Raw genomic sequence first — 23,965 nt, 5'->3', positions numbered from 1 at the left:
GACGGAGCAACGCGGCGCAGATCCACCACAAACCACAGCATCTGAACCACGTGGTCTAAGCCTTCGGGCGCAATAAAGCTGCCGCGTGAGAGCACGTGCGTCTCAAAGAGCTGCAATAGTTGTCATTTGTGGGGATGCGCCACTCACGCGCGTCCCCAGATATCTTGTTTTCCCTATCTCCTGCAATCCCGCTTCGCCGCGTGGCCTGTGTGACGCCCGCGGCGGTCGATGTGGTTGAAGCGCAGCGCGAGAGATGGCACGAGTGTTGCGCTGTTACCGGCGGGGTTACTCGGGTGCGGGAGCGGAAGGCGCTCTCTCTTTGGGTTCGGGAAGCAAGCGGGACGGACGCGCCGTGCTGCGCGTGCGCCGACCCATGCTTCTGCGAGACCGTCTCGCGTGGCCGCCTTGGACACCGTTGGCGTGACCGTACACGCGAACGACCAGGCGTTGGGATCCAGCATGGGGCGAACATATTCGCTCGCTATATGCGGTCGCGGTAAGTCGGACTTCTACATTTGTCGCGCGACCATCGGCATGTTTTGTGGATAGCAACTCGGCTAGTAGGCATTGATCTATGAAAGGTGCAATAAATGCCCTTGTGATTGTTTGCGCTACTGTGTTGTCGTTCCTTTGTCCCAAGAGCACGGAGGAGAACCCCACACATTTGACGACAAAGGCACCCCGTTAATTCGGATGCGGGAGAGCGCGTGCATTTGCATTGGCGGAGAAAGTCCGGTAGCCGACCAGCGCCAAAACGAGCGAAATAGCCAAAAAAGCAATTCGATTACATACTCCGTATATTGCCACCGATGACTCAGTGGGAATTGCTCGACAAAGCCCGCACCGAGTTTCGACGCGAAGCCATGACGACTTGAGCAAACAAATCCAAGAGACGTTTTGCTGCCGCATCAGTCACCCGCGTGAAATTTATTGTCCATCACTCTTCGTCTTCGTGAAAAAAGACTTGAAATTTGATTAAGCGTTGTATATTACCTTTTGAGTTAGCTGAAGAAAACAGCTGTCCACCTGGCAATCAACAGCACGTTGCAATGGGCCGGTAAAGCACGGGCTAGCAAGGCTAACTACGTTTCCTTCGATTGAACTAAAACAAAGTCACAGTTTCGCCGGAAAGGCGAAGCATCGATTGCCACAGCAAAATAGGGGACAGCTAGCTATACGAAGCTTTATCGGCCCTATAAGCTTGTCAACAGAGGCATAACTAATTTAACACGCATGGTGCAACGCGTACAAGCAAACACGAACACATCTCACTCAATGACCCCGCAAATTCGCTGTCAGAACGCTGAAGTGAGGGACCGCACGCGGCAGCAGCAGCGAGCGAATTGACGTTCGTGCGGGGTCTTGCACCCTCCCCCCCCCCCCCAACGTGAACTAAGCCGCGAAAATACTACGCGCGGCCGGACTCTGTCCCCGTCGCGGATGGGTTTTAGGATACAGTGGCCTGGGCGGGCGCGCACGGTGTCCCGGGCCACCCTTCCTCCAGACCGTTCAGAGCGACGGAAACCGGCGCGCTTCCTCCCCGCTTCCCTTGTTTGCGTGCGCGAGATTGAGCCGCGATCTCCGGCTCACTCTCGCATCACATCCTCGCAGCTCACCCTTGCACGCTTTCACTCGCGCATACAGCACACGGCGCGCGGCGACGATTTTATCGCCCTTGGACTTCACACGGAACCTCACGGCGACGCCGACGGCGACTGCAGAAATGCGCCTGTAGTGTCCCTATAATTTCTATCGCAATCATAGAAGCGCTTGGCATGACGAAATGGACAGCAAGGACCGTGAAAAAATACTCCTCGTCACCATCGATGCTCTTGTATTGCGCATATGAATTCTGCTGAGACGCACGAGGCGAAGGAAGTTTCATGAAAAGTTGGCGTTCACATTCCATTCTGATAAGGGCAGTATTATGATTTGAATGCTTCACTTTCATCCACTGCTCTATCATAACAAGTACGCTCATTCAGCTTTCGGCTATGGAGAAACCTTCAAGGGAAAATAAAATGCGTTTTTCGTCTACTATCGAATTCAACCGAAGGATCATTCATCTCAAATGGCGAGAAGAAAAACCAATAAAGGTATTTGTGCACGCAAATGGTGCGAAAAAACACAATTTGCCGTCGAAAGCAAACATGTGCGGACAATAAGTCAAGAAAGTACAACAGACTGAATACTACAAAAAGGAATAAATGACTAAACTTATGTTTATCAAGTTATTTGCGTGTTGCTGTTTTGCGGCGCCCGTGTAGATAAACAAGCCAAGCAAGGCAATGTCTAGCAAGCACTTTTTATTGCTTTTGTGCTAAGACATCCGGAACATTGGGCGGCCAAAAGCTGTGTGCATACTGAAGGAGTGTATCTCTTCCTCCCTGTTGCCCTAAATACAGCGCATTTGATAGGCCAGACGTATCGTTTCCATTGGTGACGATGTAGTACGCAAGACAAAACGTAGCGTATACATTGCAACTTGTAAGGGCCTCTATCATTCGAACTGAACAATTTTGTCGCCGCACAAAGATCAATAGTCGCGTACGTGCGCACAGACCGCGGTTACCCTGTTCCTCTTCATGGCCCCTACCGAGAAAAAAGAAACAGTTTCAGTAATTCTCTAGTTCGAATAAGTGAATTACTGCAAACGGCGGCTATGACCTCTGAACTGCTGGATACGTTTAGATAATCTCGCGTGACCATGAGTATATATAACCCCGTGGTACTTAAGAACCGCTATAGAACGCTAAGAGGGTATTCTGCATTTCGAAGAAGCATGCAGTAGAAGAATAAGCGTTGTTGCGTTTCGCCTGCGACACGTGGTTTTGCCGGCGCGACTGCGGCGGGGCGGCAGACATTTTGGCCCGATCGTCGTCGCCGCAACGCTCATCGGCAGGTGTTTCCAGGCGCGACTGCGGCGATGCGACCGCAAAGGATCACCCTCTCATTCCAGTCATTGTGCCCGAACCAGGCGAAGCGAAAGCAGGGATCATCCTCTCATTACAGTCATTGTGCCCGACCGGCAGCGCTACGACAGGGTGCTACGAGATCGTGCTCGACATGGTGCTACGGCAGCGCTACGACAGGGTGCTACGAGATCGTGCTCGACATGGTGCTACGGCAGCGCTTCGACAGTGTGCGTCACCATTAGCCCATTGTACATTCACGTGCTCGTCTTTTGAGGGGTTCCTTCTTGCCCTCAACTGCGAGAGTATAAAAACAGCTGCCCCCGGACGCCAAAAGGAGGGCTCCGATTTCTTCTGTTGAGTGAAGTGCTCTCCCGTCTCTCTACTTCGGTCAAACCTGACCGCCAACTCTTTGCGATGTTAAAATAAACAAGTTGTTTCGTTGTTACCAGTCGACTCATGCTTTGCCGGGACCTTCGGATGCTTCCAGTTGTACCCCAGGCCGCCAGGCCAACGCTACCCTTGGGGCTTGCGACCCAGGTGCAACCACGGGCGTCAGCGCCGAGTTCCCAACAACCGATCGTACCAGCGGTGCGATCCCAAACATCTGGTGGCAGCGGTGGGATCGCCTCCGACTTCAAACAACTGTCTGCCAGCGGTGAGATCGCGACAACGGAGGCCAGCAGCGAAGAGATGCAGTTGACTGTATGCTGAGCAGCTCATTGACGATCCGGGAGCAGTGCAACGAGCCCTGTGTGATGACTGGTTGCCTGCAGCGGAACGACTGCGCTGGACTCTTGGCTGCGAGGTTTGGTGAGTGCGGGACTTTCTTCTTCTGAGCTTTGCCAGGCTTTTTGTTAGTGTCAGAAACAGAGCTGGTAATTGTGGTTGTCGTTGCTGCCGGGTTAGTTTGCGGCAAGACAATAGTAAGCAGTAGAGAAAGCAGCATTCAGAGCAGCCATGGATTTGAAGTCGTTGCGCAAACCGAAATTGTTGGAGCTTGCAAGAGAGTTGGGTCTGGATGTCTCAGACAAACTAAGAAAACCTGAACTGCTAAAGGCTATTCTTGAGTTAGAGGCTGAGGATGACGAGCTGTCGGAATGCTTTGAGACCATTGAAGAGAGGGAGACTGCAAAAAGAGAAGAGCGTGAACGTAAAGAACAGAAAGAAAAAGAAGAGCGTGAACGTAAAGAACAGAAAGAGCGAGAGCAACAAGAGCGTGACCGTCAACACGCTTTGGAAATGAAGCGTCTTGAGGTAGAGATGGAACGCGCTCGTAATGGAAGTCAGGCACACGGTGCAGGAGAACGCGTATTGTTCAAAATGACTGACCTGATGCGGCCGTTTAAGCTTGGAGAGGACATTGGTTTGTTCCTGGTTAACTTTGAGCGAACGTGCGAGAACCAGGGGTTCTCTCGGGAAACGTGGCCACAGCGCTTGCTCACTTTGTTACCCGGCGAGGCGGCCGACGTAGTCGCTCGCTTGGATAGAGAGGAGGCAGAGGACTTCGACACAGTGAAATCGAGTCTTCTAAAAAAGTACCGGCTGTCTGCGGAGGCGTTCCGTCGGAAGTTTCGGGAAAGTGAGAAAGGCAAGAATGAGTCATATACAGAGTTTGCCTACAAGCTAATGTCAAACATGCAGGAGTGGCTCAAAGAAGAGAAAGCGTTTGGTGACCACGATAAAGTTCTGCAGTGCTTCGGGCTAGAACAGTTTTATAGTCGGTTACCGGAGAACGTGCGATACTGGGTCTTGGATAGGCCAGACGTTTGTACGGTGGCTAAAGCCGCTGAGCTAGCCGAGGAGTTTGTGACGCGTCGGGCTCGCGGAGCTAAGGACGGTCAAAAGGGTGAATTTGGCTCGAAGTTCGAGAGGCCGAAGTTCACACCCATGAGAGCAAAGGGGAACACGCGTAGTGCGGATGCGAGTGGAAGCAGTGCGACCGAACGTAAAGAGACGGCGGCAGCCAAACGCAGAAAGCGGTTCGAGATGAGGCGAGCGGGCGTTTGTTATACGTGCCAGAAGCCGGGTCACTTTTCGGCGCAGTGTCCGGAAACAACACCAAAAGTTGTGTTTTTTTCAATAGGCAGCACTGACGAGAACATGAAGCTTCTCGAGCCTTACATGCGAGACCTCCTCGTGAACGGGAAAGAGTGCCGAGTGCTTCGCGATTCCGCAGCTACGATGGATGTAGTTCACCCGTCTTATGTAGAACCCCATATGTTCACGGGCGAGTGCGCGTGGATCAAGCAAGCCGTGGAAGCTCATAGCGTGTGTCTGCCAGTAGCAAAGGTGCTTATTGAAGGACCTTTCGGAGCGCTTGAGACAGAGGCGGCAGTGTCATCTATGCTGCCACCCCAGTACCCGTACCTATTTTCAAACAGGTCCGATCACCTCCTGCGCGAGAAGGGGCTTTTGTTTGGTGAAGCTAGTGTTCAGGCCTTAACCAGATCGAAGGTTCGGGAGCTCGCTGCAAAGGCGGTAGTTGCGGGGCCGACGTTATCAAACAACGAAAAAGGGTCAGAGGCGCAGCAAGCTGATATTCAGAGCACGCCCGAACTGAATAAACTTGAGTCTGTAACGTTAAAGGCGCCAGATACTGGAGAGGAAACGCCCGACACGGGAAAGTTAGAAGAGCTATCTACTGATTTGCTCATCGCGCCTACGTCAGACGGACTTGATAGGTTGCTAAAAGTCAGCCGGTCGGCTTTGATAGCCGAGCAAAAGAAGGATGGTAGCCTAGAAAACATACGCTGCAATGTCAAAGAAGGTATCGCCAGGAAAACTGCGCGTTTTGTGGAAAGAGGTGGAGTCCTGTACCGGAAGTATCTAGACCGCCGAGGAGTGGAGTTCGACCAGCTGGTCGTGCCTCAATGCTATCGTCAGGATCTGTTGCGCTTGTCACACGGGGGTTCGTGGTCCGGACACCTAGGAGTTAAGAAAACTAAGGACCGTCTCTTGCAAGAGTACTATTGGCCAGGGTGTTTTCGGGACGCAGACCATTTCGTGAGGACATGTGACACTTGTCAGCGGGTGGGCAAACCAGGGGACAAATCGAGGGCGCCGTTGAAATTGGTACCTATCATTACGGAGCCTTTTAGACGGCTCGTTATTGATACTGTGGGACCTCTGCCGGTAACAGCCACGGGGTACAGACACATTTTGACTGTGATCTGCCCAGCGACAAAGTTCCCTGAAGCAGTGCCGCTTAAAGAACTCAGCTCAGTTGAGATAGTTAATGCACTACTGTCCATATTTGCGCGAGTTGGTTTCCCTGCGGAAATCCAATCAGATCAGGGCACAGTGTTTACTAGCGCTTTGACGACAACTTTTCTCGAAAGGTGTGGGGTAAAGCTGTTACACAGCTCAGTGTACCACCCACAGTCGAATTCCGTTGAGAAGCTCCACTCCGTCATGAAGCGCGTGTTGAGAGCGTTGTGTTTTGAACATCGAACTGACTGGGAGCTGTGTCTGCCTGGGGTGATGTTTGCTTTAAGGACCGCGCCGCATGCGGCTACGGGGTTTTCGCCAGCTGAACTGGTGTACGGTCGCTCGCTTCGATCTCCGCTTCGCATGCTTCGAGAATCGTGGGAAGGTAGGGGCGACGACCCAGTCGTGGTGGAGTACGTGCTTAAGCTCCTCGAACGCTTAAGAAGGGCACAGGAGTTGTCAGGTGAAGCAATGACAAAGGCCCAGCAGAGGGCCAAGGTTTATTATGATCGGACAGCCAGGGCCCGTCGTTTTGAGGTTGGCGATGAGGTCATGATATTGCGCACATCGCTAAACAACAAACTAGACGTGCAGTGGGAGGGCCCAGCACGAATTGTTCAGAAACTGTCGGACGTTAACTACGTGGTAAGTCTGCCAGGAAAGCGGAAAGCACAGCAAGTTTACCACTGTAATCTGCTCAAACCTTATAGACAAAGGGAAGCAGTGGTGTGCATGATGGTAAACGTTCCTGAAGAGCTTCCGGTCGAGCTTCCGGGACTAGGCTCAGTGACGAACAGGGAAGACACCGGTCAAGTCATTAGTGACCTTATCAGTAAAGCACCGCTGTCGCCCGAGCAGAAAACCGAACTACACCAGCTATTACAAGAGTTTCAAGGTCTGTTCTCTGAGAGGCCTGGTAGGACTTCTGTACTTACTTATGATATAGAACTTACCTCCACAGAGCCAGTACGATCCAAGGCGTATCGGGTGTCACCCCGCCAGAGCGATATTATGGAGGCTGAGGTAAAGAAAATGCTACAGCTCGGTGTTATTGAGGCAGGTGAGAGTGATTATACCTCCCCTTTGATTTTAGTTGAGGTACCGGGCAAGGAACCTCGTCCTTGCGTCGACTACCGCAGGCTTAATTCCATCACTAAGGATCAAATTTATCCGATCCCTAACATCGAGGAGCGCCTTGAGAAAGTTAGTAGCGCTCAGTTTATTTCCACCCTAGATCTTGTCAGGGGTTATTGGCAGGTTCCACTTACAGAAGAGGCTAGTAGGTATGCGGCGTTCATTTCACCAATGGGAACATTCCGTCCTAAAGTGTTGAGTTTTGGTTTGAAGAACGCGCCATACTGTTTTTCAAGTCTCATGGATAAAGTGTTGCGGGGACAGCAAGAATTCGCTTTACCGTATCTAGACGACGTAGCGATATTCTCCGCATCCTGGTCTGAGCATATGGCACACTTGCGGGCAGTGCTAACCCGCCTGCGCGAAGCGGGCTTGACAGTCAAGGCTCCTAAGTGCCAGTTAGCACAGGCCGAGGTTGTCTACCTCGGTCACGTGATTGGTCAGGGTCGTCGCCGCCCCTCTGAAATAAAAGTGGCCGCTGTGCGAGACTTTCCGCAACCGCGCACCAAGACCGATATTCGGTCGTTCTTGGGTGTCGCCGGCTACTATCAGAGGTACATCCCTAGGTACTCTGATATCGCGGCTCCCCTGACGGATGCTCTAAGAAAGACAGAGCCTCAAACAGTCGTCTGGGACGAGACAAAGGAAAGAGCTTTTAGCGCCCTAAAGAGTGCCCTAACAAACCAGCCTGTGCTACGATCGCCAGACTATACAAAAAGGTTCATTGTTCAGTGCGATGCTAGTGAGCGAGGCATGGGCGTTGTACTGTGCCAACGGGAAAAGGGAGAAGTAGAACACCCCATCCTGTATGCTAGTCGTAAGCTGACCAGTCGTGAGCAGGCGTATAGCGCCACCGAGAAAGAGTGTGCATGTCTCGTGTGGGCCGTTCAGAAATTGTCATGCTATCTAGCCGGCTCGAGGTTTATCATTGAGACGGATCACTGCCCTCTCCAATGGCTGCAGACCATCTCTCCCAAAAATGGCCGCCTCCTGCGCTGGAGCCTCGCTTTACAACAATATTCCTTTGAGGTGCGTTACAAAAAGGGGAGTCTCAACGGTAACGCCGATGGCTTAAGTCGAAGCCCCTAACGTAGGAATCAGCCTCAAAATTGTTTGTTACTGATGTTTTTCTTCCTGAGGCAGGATTTTTTTTTAACATATTGCTTTTGTTTAGTGTTTCAAAGTGATGATATGCTTTCTAGTGCAATTTTTCAATTTGTGGACGCGTTCTGAGTGATGCTAGACTACTGTAAGGAACTAGGCAGTGGTATAAAAAGGGGAAAGAGCCTGGCAGGGCTTAGTGAGGTTTGTGCCGTGCTTGCTGACTGAGCGGTTGAGTTTCAGCGTAGTTCTAACGCTTGCCGGGAACGAGAACAAAAATGTGAACTCTCCCGAAGTCACTTTGCAGTGTCCCGTGCGAACCTGAACGAGAGAACGAGGCCTTCTCTGTGCGCTGCGCTCAAGAGACGTCGAGGGACGCCCGACTTCGGTTATGAGCATCATCGAGCGACATCCCTCCGGACAGCGGATGCAGTCCCCTGTCCATCGGGATCTCCTTTCCCCGGCGGGGCGGTCTGTTGCGTTTCGCCTGCGACACGTGGTTTTGCCGGCGCGACTGCGGCGGGGCGGCAGACATTTTGGCCCGATCGTCGTCGCCGCAACGCTCATCGGCAGGTGTTTCCAGGCGCGACTGCGGCGATGCGACCGCAAAGGATCACCCTCTCATTCCAGTCATTGTGCCCGAACCAGGCGAAGCGAAAGCAGGGATCATCCTCTCATTACAGTCATTGTGCCCGACCGGCAGCGCTACGACAGGGTGCTACGAGATCGTGCTCGACATGGTGCTACGGCAGCGCTACGACAGGGTGCTACGAGATCGTGCTCGACATGGTGCTACGGCAGCGCTTCGACAGTGTGCGTCACCATTAGCCCATTGTACATTCACGTGCTCGTCTTTTGAGGGGTTCCTTCTTGCCCTCAACTGCGAGAGTATAAAAACAGCTGCCCCCGGACGCCAAAAGGAGGGCTCCGATTTCTTCTGTTGAGTGAAGTGCTCTCCCGTCTCTCTACTTCGGTCAAACCTGACCGCCAACTCTTTGCGATGTTAAAATAAACAAGTTGTTTCGTTGTTACCAGTCGACTCATGCTTTGCCGGGACCTTCGGATGCTTCCAGTTGTACCCCAGGCCGCCAGGCCAACGCTACCCTTGGGGCTTGCGACCCAGGTACAACCACGGGCGTCAGCGCCGAGTTCCCAACAACCGATCGTACCAGCGGTGCGATCCCAAACAGCGTGGTGTCCACCACGGTATCCATTGAAATTCGGGAATGCAAGACACGCCAGTTTGGCGAGTCCTCCGCTAGGTGGCCTTTACTGAATATGCGATCCGATGGACGGTCATTGCTTTTTAGCAAGCGTACGCCACTGTTAGAGTCAGATCAAATCAAGCGATATCGGCGGGTATTCATCAACGCACAGCGCATGGCTGTGCACGACCGCACATACCGGCGGACGAGACGCGACCGGCAGAAAACCGCCGGCAGACAACGCAAACTACCGATTCTCTTGGGCAAAGCGGCCGCCGGTGTTCGGGGTTGTAAACAGGAGATCATTGATTGTTGTAGCCTCATATGTAAAGAGCAAGGGATGACGAGGCGTGGGATTGCGTGCGCGATTCACATAGCCGTGTTCGAACTCGCACGCCACTGACAAGAACACCATCCAGGTAGGAAGTGATCGCAAATAAAAACCGCCGGAGACATCCCTGTAAGAGAGAGAGAGAGAGAGAGGAAAGGGGAAAGGCAGGGAGGTTAACTAGAGAAAAAGATCCGGTTGGCTACCCTACGCTGGGGAGAGAGGGGAGGGGTAGGTAAAGTGGTAACAAACTAGAGATAGGGAAAGGAAGGACCATAGACACACAATCACAATCGGTCACTGTCACCGAATACTATCATCGCACAGCACAATGACACTTGCAGCTATATCAACATCTGTTCAGGCTACAGCCGCCTGTCCAATTCTGTCGCCCTCAAAAACTGCAACAGTGCCCTCGTCGCCCTCTGCTGCATGGGTTATGATGGCGGTATTTTAAAATAAGTTCCTCTGTGAGAGGTCTTTGGTCAAAGCGCGCTATCGCGGTTGCGAGTGATTGTCTTTGTAAATTATATCGAGGACAGTCACAAAGAAGGTGTTGAAAAGCCTCCTCGTTACCACAGTCCTCACACGAGGCATCGTCGGCCCATCCAATTCGGTAAGCGAAAGACTTGGTGAAAGCCACCCCAAGCCATAGTCGACAAAGCAGGGTAGCTTCGCGACGGCAGAGTCCAGCTGGAATACAAAGACGTAGAGAGGAGTCAAGATTGTGGAGTCGGTAGTCGTGAAAACTTCCAGCGTTCCACAAGGAGAACGTGATGTCACGGCTGATCATTCCAAGTTTTTGAGCGGCATCTGTCCTTGATAACGGTATCGGCTCCTCTTCGTCCCCTTGAAGAGCCGACCGAGCAGCGTTATCAGCGTGTTCGTTCCCTATGACTCCGCAGTGACTTGGAAGCCACTGAAATGTCACGTGGTGTCCTTTCTCAGTTAAGGTATGAATGAGTTCTCTAATCTCAAATACTAGTTGTTCGTGTGGTCCGCGCCGCAGGGCCGATAGCAAAGATTGCAGTGCAGCCTTCGAGTCACTGAATATTGACCATCTTCGAGGTTGTTCTTGGCTGATGAGACGAAGTGCAGCGCGAAGGGCTGCATGTTGCGCGGCCATCGGTGTCGTTGGGTGACATGTCTTGAAACTGATGGTGGTGGCTTTCGCTGGGAAGACCACGGCTCCAGAGGAACACTGGAGAGTTGCCGATCCATCAGTATAAATATGTACGTGTTCGGCGTACCTCTCGTGCAAAAGGAGCAGAGTTAGTTGCTTAAGAGCAGGTGATGACAGCTCAGATTTCTTCCTGATTCCTGGTATGGTGAGGTGCACTGCGGGTCGAGCCAAACACCATGGAGGAATCGATGGCTTAGTTGCGGGGGTGAAGCCTGATGGGAGGCAGGTGTAATACTCCGAAATCGTAGTACAAAATGCTGCCTGCGGCCTTTCTGACGGTAGTGTTGCCAGATGGTGGGAACAGGCACGGGCAACGTGCCTAATGTGCACTCTCAACACTTTTACCGCAATGTGTGTTTGTATAGGTTGGTCCCGAGCAATCACAATAGTCGCTGCTGTGGATGTGCATTTTGGCAAACCAAGACAAACCCTGAGAGCCCGAGCTTGAATAGCCTGTAGAGCACGAAGATTTGTCTGGCAGGTGTTGGTCAGTACGGGCGAACTGTATCTCAAGAAGCCCAGAAAAAGAGCCCTGTACAATTCCAACATTGCATGCGCTGGCAGATCACAGGCTGAACGCGGTCCCTTACAGGGACCGCGTTCAGCCTGTGATCTGCCGAACCCCATCCCGTCTAAGTGCGCCCACCCAATCTCGATTATGCTGGGTCGGAGCGGCGACTTTAGACCACCTCACGGGATGGGGTTTCCAGTAGGCGTTGTGGGCCACCCGCGCGGCTGTTTACCCGTACCACGCAGTGCGTGGTATCAGATCTCTATCCGCTGACGGAGACATCGTAACAGTGAGCATAGCCTATATATCGCCACAAATGCGGCACGCGTCGTCTGTAGTGTGGTCCTTTCTGACAGAATTATATATAGTTTCGATCGCCCGCGGATACGGTTTTTTTTTTTTTCGGAAAGATAACGTGGGCCAGTTGTCCCGAATTTTATGTCTTTTTTCGCATCTGTCTCGACTCGCGGATAAAGCCGCTGAAAGCGCCACGCTTAGAAGAGAGAGCGATATGATCAACTTATTTTATGGCCGCTTTCTTTATAGGCATAAGACCTATCCATATTCGGAGAGGTTTTATTCCTATAAAAAAGCAGGCATAAAATAAGATGCTGTATCGCTCTCTCTTCTGAACGTGTTGCTTCCCTCGACTGTCCATATTCGAAAATTTGCAGGCGCCAGTTTGAATCAGCTAGCGCAAGAAAGGGGTAATTGGATATCGCAGGGACAAGCTTCCGTCCTGCAGTGGGCATAAAATAGATGATGATGATGATGATGATGATGATGAGGAGGAGGAGGAGGAGGAGGAGGAGGAGGAGGAGGAGGAGGAAGAGGAGGAGGTCCATATTCAATTACCCTTGCACTACGTCAGCCGACCGCATCCTAGCCCTGCAAATTTTCTAATCTAATCAAACCACCTAATGTTCTGCCGTCTTCGACCGAGTTTCTCTTTCCTAGCCGCCTGTTCTTTATTGTTTATCTCCAACTAGAATGTACGTTAAAGCCGTTGCACCGCCGTCTTCCTGACTAATAACGTTACGCCTATCGGTGGCGGTATAGCATATCGCATTGCGTGTTTATACATCCCAAGCTTTCGTGTCGGCCTCTGAATTTCAGTGCCGCAGGTTTGTACACGTCGAACGGACAGATCTTCTGCGTTCCATTTTCCAGGAGATGGGTAAGCTGCCGATATCCTGGAAGATATCGGTGCTGTTGCGATATCGGTGCTCTGGAAGATATCAAGATCTCATGATAGCCTCTAAATTTTAGTGCCGTAGGGTTCGTACGCGTCGAAAGCTGGCGATCCCCTTGAAGAGAAAGGAACTGAAAAAGGGGTGGGAGCGCGTATGCACGTATCACCTCTAAGGTCAGAAACCACGGCAGTCAGCGCTGTCCTCGCCGAATGTTGGAGCGTGCGCGCTCTCCGGTTTTGACGTCTGTTGCGCGCTTCCCCCCGAGGCCAGGTTTCTTTGATTATTATCTTTCTATTCCGGGGATGTTTATGAGCCGCGGCGCCTCGGTCGGCTTGTGCGCATTCGCCGCGCAAGGAAGGCATCGTTTCGAGCGGACGCGCAGGGACCAGGCGATGCGCGCCATACGGTCGGCTTCCAAGGAACGCGCATAGACAAGTTTGCAAACGAAGCGGCACCACTGTAGCGCGCTGAGGTAATGGCTTACATTCACGGAAGCTGTCGTTCTTGCAAGGGACGCATACGCGAACTTTCGCTTACGCCGGGACCCTGGAGGCGGATGAGCAAGGGCAAGCACTTAACAAGTTCCCGTGCTTTACGTTTCTTCTTTTCTTTTTTTCAGTTTTTAAAATGTTACTGGGGACTGAGTGCGTTTCACTTTTGTGGGGAGCTCTAAGTCTGTTTGGATCACGTGTATGAAAGAGAGAGAGAGAGAGAACAAAAAGGTAAAAAAAGGAGAAAAAAGCATCAGACTAGATTTACCCTTCATATAACCGCTGTGTGACAGATCTACAGTAGTGCTAATAATAATCAATAGTTTATCAGTGCGGTTTGGGGACGCGGCACTGGCGCGCGTCTTGCGCGGCCTAATTATGTTTAAAGCCTCCAAAGTGTCCGCAAATATTTAGTTGCTATAGTTTCGGATGGTCTCGTAAGGTGCCGCTTCTTCGTGTACTGTGTTCGCCGTTCGATTACCTCGTCGCTGGGCAACAGTTTTCCAAACGGCGACTCTTCAATCGGGCAGCTACTCTCCCGCAATACCTAAATAAACCCAGTGCTACGTAAGGCTTTCGCCGAACTTACGCAGGCATTACAAACATACGCGTCTGTCGTTCCCGAAAAGCGGAGCACCGTTTTTCTTGAGTGAACACTAATTATGAAGGAAGCATCCGAAGTCAATAGAATCATAGACTCCAGTGCTTTGCTGAGGCACAGGAACTGTATAAGGCAAGCCCTGTTGTCTCTGTTTCGGTATGGTAGTTCCAACAATGTCCCCACTGGACCATGATGCTCGTCTTTTAATGTCACAACTCTCTAAGCTGCTGAACAGCGACAACAGAGGTCATGTACCCTCAGCCGATTTGCTGTACCTGGACGTTATGCTTCAACCCAGTAAATACCAGGCGACTGTATATAGGCCATCGGGAAAGCCAAGCTCGCCCTACCGCAGTGAGCGCAATGTTGTTCACTGATATGCCGTCTGGCCCGGTCGATTCGAGAGCTGACAGTTCAAGTGCCGATACGACAGACAGCATTGCACAATTTGTATATTGCACGAATTGTGCGGCACAAAAGGCACTCCGAAGGTCTGTGTGAGTAGAGAACGTCGCGGTAGTGAAATGTACCGAATTTCGCATCACCGCAGGCCTTAGGCTAGCTGCACTCCGGGAGTGCCGCATTTTTTAAGGTGCCTGGTTCGGACCCTGTCGCCGCCGGCAGCGACCAAAGCTGCGGCTGGAAATAACTGTTCTTTAGAGGGCCCTCTGTCGGCGTACGGTTGGCAGACACAAATTCCGGCTGATAATTCAGTCCTTAGACCCCTTTATATCTTAAAATTTTTTCTGGCTTTTACTTTAGTTTAGCGGCTTTATTTTTATTGTTTTTTTTTTCCTTGCCAACACATCACATTATACTCACATGATGTAACTTGGTAGCGTATGAAAGAGTGACGGGTTTCTATTGCGTTGCTCGCGCTGTCAAATCAAACCTGCTCGATTGCAATATCCTGAAGAAGAAGAAAAAAAATTATTTCTCTTCTGTATGGGTACATTCCCCGCACCGCGAGATACTTTAGCATTCGGCGCAATATATAAACCGGCAAACGCGACACCCTTAAGCCCCTTTTTGCCGGCATTACGACGCCGTCAGGCCAGTGGGACACGCTCCGCGATCGTGCAGCGCCTGTACTTGTAAATTCGGGTAGCCTGCGCGCGGTAGCTGCAGTCTTACTCTAACGTTACGCTACGTAAGCGGATCTCCTAACGGGCCGTCAAACTGCTGGCAGGGTCGTCTTCTGAATTACCAGAGAGGAATTTTTACGAGCTACTTTCCTTCTTTTCTTCTTTCCTGTTCGTTTCATCGACTTCACGCGTACGTTGAGCTTGGCAAGAGAAAACAGAGCGGGCGCCACACCGATGTTCGCTGCGGCCGTGAATCACTCCGCAGAGCTAGTGCACCCTTTCGAACCGGTCACGTGGCGTCCTCCCACGTCACACACGCGCGAGCTGGCACACTCCCTCTTTACCCCCGGCTGTATGATTTACGATCTCTAGGTAAACTTCCCCAGCAAGTCTTTTCCTCGTGTTTCTTTTTTTTGTTTTGTTTTGTTTCCTTCTGTTTGATTCCTTAGGTCAACCGGAGCTTTTGATTCGGCGCAGCAGCGTGGCTAAATTTGCCCGTGCTGATGTGTATTTGTAAGCACGGAAGGTCATACCTGTTTTCACAGTCGCCTCACCTGCACTCTGTAGAAAGCAGGAGACTGCTGCAGGTGCCCGTGGCATACGTGCGCAGGCTCCAGTAGCATGTAAGGCTTCGCAAACTTCTGAACATTCCATATAATCCATCAAGAGTTGAAACCTTCATAAAGATTTATTTGGAGAGTCTTAGGAACCGCCATTGAGGTTCTCGATCAAGTCTGTAGAAAGAAAGAGATGCTGATTTTAATGCTGAAAAATATTATATGCGCAGCTGATTGTCTGGCATGACGTCTGTAGAATGCTTACGTGCGCGCGATGTAGTTCTGACTCTGTATTAATGGTTTTGTTTATATTAGTTGATGCGGATAGGTCGAGTTCGAAAAAACCTCTGTTACCCCATTTCGCTGTTTCACAGCCGCACAAAATGTGATAATAAACTTAGCGATATTGATGATAAAGCTACCGCGACAATTATCTGCCAAATTAATGCAAGCAAGCGGTTCCAAAGTTATGGAGCGCAAGTTAACCCTATAGGAAGAAGCTTGCTGGTGACTTTTCTTTCTAGGAACAGCGTGTGTGATTCATACAGCTTAAACGTAAAGTTGATAAGAAATCAAAGCAGTCTGCATGAACGCCGTAGGCATTACTTATGTAAATCTTTAGAAGGGAAAGCCTCGTGCCTTAGAAGAGAACGGAATTTCGTTTGTGCTTTTCCGAAACCGTCAGCCATGACGAGCTCTTTGTTGGCTGGGGCCAACGTTTGTGCTGCCTGGCAAACTCGGAGGAGCTTTTTTTTTTTTTCCTGGTACTTCTCAGAACTTCATCGGCACCTTGCTGCGAGGCGCAAGTCGTGCCTGCGCTTGAGAAGTTCGGTTTACGTGTTCAGGCTAGCAACGCGCACGCTTTAAAGGTGCGCACCCACTCAGCAGCCGCTCTCTAAAGGTGCACCGCGCGCGTCGCGAGAAACGGAAACAAATACCAGACTGCCTGCCTTGCTTGCACGGTGAGCTGCAATATGCACCCTCCGCATAATGTGTACCCGAGCACATGAGCATTCACGTAGATGCGCGTCGATACGTCGCTCGCGCTCGGGACGAGCCTGTTACGTGCAGCTTGTGCTATCATTTTCCTGCCAACCGCTAATAGTTAGCCACGGAACCAGCCTCCCTGAAAAACCCGCTCAATTTTTTCGCTCTTTCTCTTTCTTTCTTCTTGCGGTGTCGTTCTGAGGCAGGGATGAAGCTCTCGCCCCATATATAGAATCGACCCTCGTGTTGTTGCAGCCTGAATAAGTAAAGCTAACTCCGGGTGAACACCTACACCACCCCCGTGGCACTTTCACACAGGCACGCACGCGCACGTGTACCTCCTTCCTTCCTTCCCTCAGCCTGGTGACAAGTGACTCGTTCTGCGCGAGGTCGCTATATCTCGATTCTCGGCTGTAACTTCACGTTGCAGGTGATCCTGTTAACGTTGTGCAAGAAGTCCTTAGGTGGTGCGAGAGATCTTTCGGTGCTTTCCAGGAGCATCGCGCGGGAGCTATAACTGTCGCAAGGGGGGTTTCTGAACGTGTGCCGGAGCAATTATCGGGGCTGCATAATCACTGGTCCCAGTTATTGAGCTGAAGTGGGATGAACAGAAGCACTTAATCAGTTCAGACTGGCAGAGTATTTTTTCAAAACTATATATACGTTAATTACGCGGTAATAGGTTGATTAGTAGAGAGAAGATTAAGGTTGACTTTTGTTTTCTTTTTGGTTTTAATTATTCCATTATTTCCTTTTGCTGCGAAATCCCAGAGCCGGCAAGTCGATACGACGTCACACACTTAAGCGTAGTTCTTTTCTTCTTTTCTTTTTCTTGGTCGTATTGATTCAGTAAAAGTCCTTGAAACTTTCCAAGTTTGGTCTATAGCTCCTTTATAGGAGGCAATCTTGTCCGTCTTTACAGGTAAAAACTACCTATGCCCGTGCAGACGCCTTTAAAATCTATGACGTCATGGCGAGGTTGGAATTGCGTCTTTTCCGGCTCACTAGCCTCCTCTCACTGTAAGGAGTACTTCTTTTTTTCCCGTTGCAAAACATGATTTACTTATGCATCTCATTCTAGTGTTTAGCGTCCTTCTAAGGGAACGAAAGTGTCTCAAGAGAATGAAAGACACCTCGTATATATGATAGCCACACTACAGATACGGTGTCCGTATAGCGCTCGCTTAGTGACGGAAGCACGACCACGTCCTCATGACGTCACGTTCCGAAGCTCGCCGTCGCCTTAAAGTTTGCACCAAACGTCAGTGCGTGCCTACTTTTGTTTCACGGTGTCGCAGACGTCACAGCTCTAAGCTGACGTTGCCTGTATGGATCTCCCGCTTGTATAGTTTTGCAGAACACATCTCGGCCGCCTGTTTGCCTCAGGCATCTGTGGCCATCATCCATCACTCGATCTCTTTTCTTTTTTTTTCTTTTTTTTTTGTAGGGCAAACTTAAATGAGGGTAAACGTAAACGACTCACTCACGGCTCAGGCAAGGGCACTTTCGGATCTCGAGTCGTGCATTAGCGCGCTCGCCAACGTCACGTGCGTTGTGCTGCTTGAATCGTCATGCTTTTAGCGACGATTCATATTCGTCTTCACGACTAGCGTGGTCGTGACGATGGTTGCTGTGACGCGCACGATTATGATGCAACACGTCAGCTTACCCGAACGACATCGATCTTGTGAAAAAAATGTGAATTGGGGAGTTTGACGTCGCGAAACATTACAGTGCGATGCCAGGGACGCAGTAGTGGAAGGCTCCGGATTAATTTTGACCACCTGGGGATCTTTAGCGTGCACCCAAATCTAAGTACGCGGGCGTTTTTGCACTTCGCCTTCGTCGAAATGTAGCCTCCGCGGTTAGAAATCGAACTCGCTAACTGTTAATTTTAGGAATTATGGAGTTTTACGTGCCAGAACTGCGACCTCATTACGAGGCACGCGTAGTGAGGGACTCCGGGATAATTTGGACCGCCTGGGGTTCTTTAACGTGTACCTAAATCTAAATGCACGGGTGTTGTCGCCCCCATCGAAATGCAGCCGCCGTAGCTGGGATTTGATGCCGCGACCTCGTGCTCAGCAGCTCAGCACTCGCTAATTCGTACTCAGCAACACAACACCGTAGGCACTCGGTCACCGTGGCTGACTTGTAGAAGGTCAGCCTAACGAAGCGGCAGCTGCAGCCCATGCAGCTTCACCACTGTGCCTGTCAGCAGTGACTAACGGCGTAACATTATCTGCCAGCCTAATCTGTTTGTCTATGACAAGGCTCGTTCACGCTGATAGCAGTGAGAGGATTCTCACTTGACTCAGGATCCAACCTTCCGTATAGTTAACGGCATTGGGAGAGCGCAATCGAACGATAGCGCCGATAGCCGATGCTTGTGAGCCCCAAGGTTATATGAAACTTTTGTTCTTGGAACACACTTCAGGTTTGCGCTCTCTCGATTCCGCGCCATCTCTGCTGCTCTTTTCTGCTTGTTTCTGTGTGAAGTTCAGCATGCACTCTTAATCTCGTTCCGAATAGGTACCGCGGACAAAGTGGAACGTATCTGGAAAAGAATTTCTTGTTACTGAGTGGAATTCGAATGCGGAATAAGATTAAGCGTATGCCAGAATGTGCAATCACTGAACGAGGCTGCGCTGGCACGGAACGCATGCCAGTTCACTTATGTAACTCCGCAGCTACTCTTTTAGCTGACCGGTTTTCTCTGTGTCCTTTACCCGCCTGTTTTCCAGTTCTCCTTCTTTCTTTTCATTTTTCCCAGAGCGCAAACAAGGTGCATAACAGCTGGCCTTACTGTTATAACTCGCCATGCTGTCTGCAAACATGTGCCTTGGTGCCAGTCGTCACTTGCTCACTTTGTACTATACTGTGTCGTAGGCCCGTCTGCGAAGCTGTCGAAGTGGCTGCAGCCTATATGAGAGAGATGTCAGTGAACCACACGGCACCGTCGACAAAGCTGTCGCGCTCGAAGAGAAATTGGTTCAGCGGAATCGTTTCAGCGAACCGACTCGAGATGCTCTGCCAGATATAGAAACACTCCCGTGACTGTGGTGGCCAAGAAGTGGCAAGATTTGACTTCAGACTGTCGCGCGTAGAGATATGTACATATAAGTAGACCTAGGCAGGATTCATGAAGGAAGGTGGGTAAGTAGTGGTATCTAGGGGGTAGTGGTGGGTGGGGGGTGGGAGGGGGTGCATTCTGGGAAATTAGAGTGCGGTACAGGCTCCCGCGCTACGCACGTTGCTATATGTATACGTTGAACGACCGTGAACTTGGAACATGCTGAAGGTCGGGCAATGTATCACCATACGGCCTTCACATTGATGACACTTGTAGATGCGGCATCGCCGCTGCGTGCTAAACGCGGGAGGTCTAACATGTTCACTACAAGAATAGCAGCTCCTTAATCATGTTCCAATGCCAGAAGACACGTTGGGTCCGTTTCCTTTCGCCCAGAAGCGCTAGAAGAAGAAGAAAAAAAAAATACCGTCAGACTTAAGCAAACCCTCTGAGTGCCAGTTCATTTACTGCGACAGCGGGCGAGCGGTACTACAGCGCACACCATCATCTTCTCAAGGAGAACTTCTATTCTTTGCGATGGCAACAACTTCGTCTATTGCCTGCGGTCGGCCCCGAAGTGCAGGCGACGACGCCATCTCTTTCAAAGTCTACGTGATGACATAAAGCTGCAAACATTGCCAAGTGCACGCAAATGTTGCACGATAACTCGAAGTATAGGATAAAAAAAAAGAAGAAAGGAAAGGAGCGCAGTGGTTCACGCATCCGGCACCCAGCTGCAGTGTTGCCGCCGAGGCATGAGGTCGATCCCCTGCAGGGTGGGGGTGAGCTACATATTGCTTTTCTTTTTCAGCGAGCATTTATTGCACCCTTTTCCCTTCTCTCGTAGACAGCTGTTTGATCGCGTAAACTAAGCCGATCATGGAGATAGTGTAGTCAAAGTTGATGACTTGGTGGGCCGATCATGATGATATAGTGTGCGATGTGTGCGATGTGATGTGTGCGAGGGTTCTTAATGGCGGGCCGATCGCGCAGCTGGTGCAGCGTCAGAGTACCGACGCGCCTGGAAGCTTTAACCAATAGAACTAACCGAGAAGTGTCCTTATCTGCATACCTCAGCAGGCTTGCCGGGAACCTAACCGATTAACTTTGGTCATCCTTCGACAGGTTTCTCCTTTTTACAGCAAATGTCTATAGTTCTACCTCCCGGTGGGTTTGTCGTCTCCGTAGGCAAACACTCGGGAGGTGCGCTCCGCGTGCGCCGCTGGGTTCCTTGCAGCACCAGCAGATGGCGCTCGCCTCCGCGCATCCGCGGCAGTGGCGGCGCCGACCGTGCGGAAAAAGAAAACTAGAAAGCTCGCCTTCGCGCACAGCGTTCGCCGGAAGCGTTTCCTGGTAAAGATTGCGCTCGTATAAGCTGCAGTTTCCTGGAAGCGGTAACTGTAGCATACAAAACAGCGAGTGACGTAACGACACTTTCGTATGTTAAAGGAGAACCCGCCTAGCAATGCAGTTGTCTTGTGACAGTGCTATGGGAAGGCCACATTTACTAAGGACTCCTGAAGAGCAGCATATGTGTGAGGCGTTGCGAAAGCGGGAGTAAGTGCATTTCTCTTCTGTCTGCTCTATTCTTTGTAACAGCATGAAGTAGTGGCGCAAACCAAGTCGCAGGCCGTTAAAACGACTTAATTAAATTTAATTATGGGATTTTTACGTGCCAAAACCACGATCTCATTATAAGGCACGCGGTAGTGGGGTACTCTGGAAATATGGACCACCTGGGTTTTTTTAACGTGCACCTGAATCTAAGGACACGGATGTTTTCGCATTTCGCCCTCATCGAAATGCGGCCGCTGTGGCCCGGATTCGATCCCGCGACTTAGTCCTTAGCAGCCCAGCACTATAGCCACTAAGCAACCACGGCGAGTTTAAAACGACCTAGGCTAATAATTCGGTAAAGTGCACGTGAATGTCCCTACGTGAATAATTTCAAGCTACGTGGCAATGGGTTATCGTTCTAGTTGTCATTTGCAGCTTCGCTGCACAGCCACCTTCACAGCGTTGATTGGAGACCAATTCTTTTTTTTTTTTTCGCCATATGTTAAGACTGAAGTTGAGCAAAGTCATGACTACGGTGACGGCGTTATGACGACGATGGCGTAACAAAAAGGGCGGGTGGATGGACACAGAAAACCGAGTTTCGAGCTTTCAGCTACTATTGCATTAAAATCCCTTGGTCTGCCCCGCTAATTTTGCATCATTGCGTGACGAGTTTGTCGACGGGGGGAGCGTGAGCGCATGGTTGCCAGCAGCGAGGAGTAGGCAGTGTCGGCCTTGCTCCGATGTTAAGCCCTGCCGCTGCTGACAACGAAAAACAAGACGTAAAGCCATGCGAAGGAGGTCACAGCTGTGCGGGACCCCGTCTCTTTCTTTGGCCGGGGAGACCGGATCACTCAGAGAGCGCTAATTGAGGCGGAATTAATCCAAGCGGAGGGTTTTCGAGCTACTCGAGGCCTCTCGCTTGTCCGGAAATGACACTCCGGAGGCGGTCTTCGACCTCGGGCGTCCCCACCGAGTCACTTTCGATTAAGCCAATGAGAAACACGTATACATGCGTGCCTGTGTCGCTACCAGGCGTATACCATACGAGGAAGCTGTGAAGGGGAGATTACAGCCTGCCATCTGTTTATCGAGTTAGCTGTGGATCCGTTCGTTGGAGGGTTCAGCAGCTGCTTACGGTGTTCCGCCGCTGAGCACGAGGTCGCGGGTTCGATACGCGACGACGGCGGCCGCGTTCCGATTGCGAGGGCGTACGGAAACGCTTCGTGTGATCTGCATGGAGTGCACACTCAAAATGCACAGATGGTCACAATGAATACGGAGTGCTCCACTGAGGTGTCTTTGATAACCCAAACGTCGCTTTGGAATGTTGAGCCCCAGAAATAATAATAATAATAATAATAATAATAATAATAATAATAATAATAATAATAATAATAATAATAATAATAATAATAATAATAATAATAATAATAATAATAATAATAATAATAAATTTTATATCCATCGCTAAACATTGCCACGTGGCAAAAGCGATTAAATGAGACTACGCGTGTGCCACTTTCATTACAGAATATTATACCGAACTCATTAATCACATGGTATAATGATTTGTGAATGAAATTAGGAATCAGTCAGTCCGTTCATTGAAAGGTGAAATCGCGTTTTCGTCTATGAATACTATGCATTTCTATCTTTTCTGACGTGGTATAGGGTCTACTGTACAGAAAGATACGATGTCACACGCATGTAAGCAAACTTTATTCAAATAATAATGATCAGTTATTTTGTCAACGATTGCGGTGATAAGAAATATTTTTGTAGCCGTGCATACGTTTCGCTTTTTTTCAGCTGGTAGCTTTCTCTGGAAGCCATCATCATCATCATCATCATCATCCTGGTTACGCCCACTGCAGGGCAAAGGCCTCTCCCATACTTCTCCAACAACCCCTGTCATGTACTAATTGTGGCCATGTCGTCCCTGGAAACTTCTTAATCTCGTCCGCCCACCTAACTTTCTGCCGCCCCCTGCTACGCTTTCCTTCCCTTGGAATCCAGTCCGTAACCCTTAATAACCATCGGCTATCTTCCCTCCTCATTACATGTCCTGCCCATGCCCATTTCTTTTTCTTGATTTCAACTAAGATGTCATTAACTCGCGTTTGTTCCCTCATCCAATCTGCTCTTTTCTTATCCCTTAACGTTACACCCATCGTTGTTCTTTCCTTAGCTCGTTGTGTCGTCCTCAATTTGAGTAGAACCCTTTTCGTAAGCCTCCAGGTTTCTGCCCCGTAGGTGAGTACTGGTAAGGCGCAGCTATTATACACTTTTCTCTTGAGGGATAATGGCAACCTGCTGTTCATGATCGGAGAATGCCTGCCAAACGCACCCCAGCCCATTATTATTCTTCTGATTATTTCCGCCTCATGATCCGGATCCGCCGCCACTACCTGCCCTAAGTAAGTGTATTCCCTTACCACTTTCAATGCCTCGCTACCTATTGTAAATTGCTGTTCTCTTCCGAGGCTGTTAAACATTACTTTAGTTTTCTGCAGAATAATTTTTAGACCCACTCTTCTGCTTTGCCTGTCCAGGTCAGTGAGCATGCATTGCAATTGGTCCCCTGAGTTACTAAGCAAGGCAATATCATAGCCCTCAGCACGTACAAAAACAGAAAGAGAGAAATAGAGAGAGAGAGAGCAGCTTCATTTACAACGGCTCTTTTTCCGGACCATCAGCGCTGGTATTACGTTGCCATCCTTGGGGCATGCTTTGGAGTTGAGAAATTTCCTGCATATACGTAGTGCGCTGCTAGCGGATGTGTGAAACAAACAGCTATAAATTTCGAGGGAACTGCGTGCGAGCCTTCTGAGAAA

The 23,965-nt window shown here is 50.3% G+C and overlaps 1 protein-coding gene across 5 annotated transcripts in view; it reads left to right on the top strand.

The window, feature by feature from the left end:
* wake (ankyrin repeat and fibronectin type III domain containing protein wide awake) overlaps positions 1-23,965 on the top strand; it is a 396,065-nt gene that overhangs the window by 288,778 nt on the left and 83,322 nt on the right. The gene's annotated exons all lie outside the window — the stretch shown is intronic.

Source organism: Dermacentor variabilis, chromosome 8 (genome assembly GCF_050947875.1).
Source record: "Dermacentor variabilis isolate Ectoservices chromosome 8, ASM5094787v1, whole genome shotgun sequence".
NCBI lineage: Eukaryota > Metazoa > Arthropoda > Arachnida > Ixodida > Ixodidae > Dermacentor > Dermacentor variabilis.
The sequence above is the reverse complement of the archived record's forward strand: the minus strand, read 5'-3'. Positions and strand labels throughout refer to the sequence as shown.